The 2,500-nt window shown below is 41.7% G+C and overlaps 1 pseudogene; it reads left to right on the top strand.

The window, feature by feature from the left end:
• The window catches only part of LOC139640808 (protein EFR3 homolog B-like), a 10,117-nt pseudogene that overhangs the window by 2,644 nt on the left and 4,973 nt on the right, over positions 1-2,500 (top strand).

Genomic DNA, 2,500 nt, shown 5'->3' with positions numbered 1-2,500 from the left:
CTCGGTCATCTGGACGCCAACAGCAGGAGTCCAGCTTCAGTCAGAGCCGGCATCGTGGAAGTCCTGTCTGAAGCTGCTGTGATAGAAGCTACCGGGTCTGTAGGTCAGTGTGTGTTTCTAAATATACAGTATATACTGTATATATATATGTTAGGGCTGGGCAATATATCGATATTATATCGATATCGTGATATGAGACTAGATATCGTCTTAGATTTTGGATATGGTAATATGGTGATATGGCATAAGTGTGTTTTCCTGGTTCTATTATTTGCCTTTACCCACTTAGTCATTATATCCACATTACTGATGATTATTTATCATATCTCATTGTGTAAATATTTTGTGAAAGCACCAATAGTCATCCCTACAATATTGTCACAATATCGATATCGAGGTATTTGGTCAAAAATATTGTGATATTTGATTTTGTCCATATGGCCCAGCCCTACTTACATTTAGCCACTTTGTAGAAAATACAGAGATATATATCGTGTATCGCCATTCAGCCTTAAAAATACCGAGATATGATTTTTGGTCCATATTGCCCAGCCCTAATATATATATATATACAGTATATATACATATACAGTATATATACATATACAGTATGGCCTCCTTTCCACCTGCATTAACCTGCGTCCTGTGTGATCGGATAGCGTCTAGAGGTCTAAATGCACTCAAGACACATTGAAGACCTGATAACTCAAGCATTGCATTTACACGACTTTGTTAATGTAGTCAAATGTGTTTTGACCACAATAACAAAGACGTCTAAATGCCTCTTCAATCCATATTTAGGAACTATGTACACAAAGGTAAAGTTCTTCTTCTTCTTGTAATGGAGGTAAACTAACTAAACTAGCAGCATTCTCCTCCGCTGTTCGGCACGTTGTTTAGTAAAATAATGAAAAGAGCATTTAAAATGGTCGGTTTCTTAGCACTTGAAGTCGTAGTACGGTGCGGTATCCAATTATTAGATTGTATCATTTGAAAATATGGGGTTGCACATTATAGATTGTCCATCGTGGAATAAAATAACACAGTAACTTTGTATCGTGTGCAACCCCATATTTTTAACTTATTTAGTGTCTTAGACATGCGTGACAGTTTGTGTTTTGCGAGAGAAACAGAAATCTGATCCCAGTTTGGATGCATGAGGCGGATTTTAACTGCAGGTGTAAATATAATCCAACTGAAAGATACCTGGACAGGAGACGCATGTTAACACAGGTGGCATAGGAGGCCTGTGTGTGTTTCTGTGTGTATATATACAGTATGTATTATGTGTGTGTGTGTGTGTGTGTGTGTGTGTGTGTAGGTCCCACAGTACTGGAGGTGTTCAACACTTTACTGCGGCAGCTCAGACAGAGCGTCGACTACCAGCTCACCGGTTACTACGACAACGCCGGAAACCTCAAAACCACGGCGACCGAGGAGAAAACGCTGCAGGACGCTGTCATCAAAACTATCGGTGAGAGTCAGCACTGATTGGTTGATTTTCTTGGGGTAGTTCTGGGGTAGTTTTCTTGTTGTCATTGTCCTGGGGTAGTTTTGTTAACACTGTTGTCCTGGGGTAGTTTTCTTATCGTTGTTGTCCTGGGGTAGTTTTCTTATCGTTGTTGTCCTGGGGTAGTTTTGTTAACACTGTTGTCCTGGGGTAGTTTTCTTGACATTGTTGCTGTGGGGTAGTTTTCTTGTCGTCGTCCTGGGGTAGTTTTGTTATCGTTGTTGTCCTGGGGCAGTTTTGTTATCGTTGTTGTCCTGGGGTAGTTTTGTTATCGTTGTTGTCCTGGGGCAGTTTTCTTATCGTTGTTGTCCTGGGGCAGTTTTCTTATCGTTGTTGTCCTGGGGTAGTTTTCTTATCGTTGTTGTCCTGGGGTAGTTTTCTTGTTGTCATTGTCCTGGGGTAGTTTTGTTAACACTGTTGTCCTGGGGTAGTTTCTTGACATTGTTGCTGTGGGGTAGTTTTCTTGTCGTCGTCCTGGGGTAGTTTTGTTATCGTTGTTGTCCTGGGGTAGTTTTGTTATCGTTGTTGTCCTGGGGTAGTTTTGTTATCGTTGTTGTCCTGGGGCAGTTTTGTTATCGTTGTTGTCCTGGGGTAGTTTTCTCATCGTTGTTGTCCTGGGGTAGTTTCTCATCGTTGTTGTCCTGGGGTAGTTTTCTTATCGTTGTTGTCCTGGGGTCGTTTTCTCATCGTTGTTGTCCTGGGGTAGTTTTCTCATCGTTGTTGTCCTGGGGTAGTTTTCTTATCGTTGTTGTCCTGGGGTAGTTTTCTCATCGTTGTTGTCCTGGGGTAGTTTTCTCATCGTTGTTGTCCTGGGGTAGTTTTCTTCTCGTTGTCCTGGGGTAGTTTTCTTCTCGTTGTTGTCCTGGGGTAGTTTTCTTATCGTTGTTGTCCTGGGGTAGTTTTCTTATCGTTGTTGTCCTGGGGTAGTTTTCTTATCGTTGTTGTCCTGGGGCAGTTTTGTTATCGTTGTTGTCCTGGGGTAGTTTTCTC

The sequence above is a fragment of the Centroberyx affinis genome, unplaced genomic scaffold, assembly GCF_046629955.1.
Source record: "Centroberyx affinis isolate AG114_WGS23_722 - 3 ecotype Tasmania unplaced genomic scaffold, CSIRO-AGI_Caff_v1 ptg010850l_1, whole genome shotgun sequence".
Classification (NCBI taxonomy): Eukaryota; Metazoa; Chordata; class Actinopteri; order Beryciformes; family Berycidae; genus Centroberyx; species Centroberyx affinis.
The sequence above is the reverse complement of the archived record's forward strand: the minus strand, read 5'-3'. Positions and strand labels throughout refer to the sequence as shown.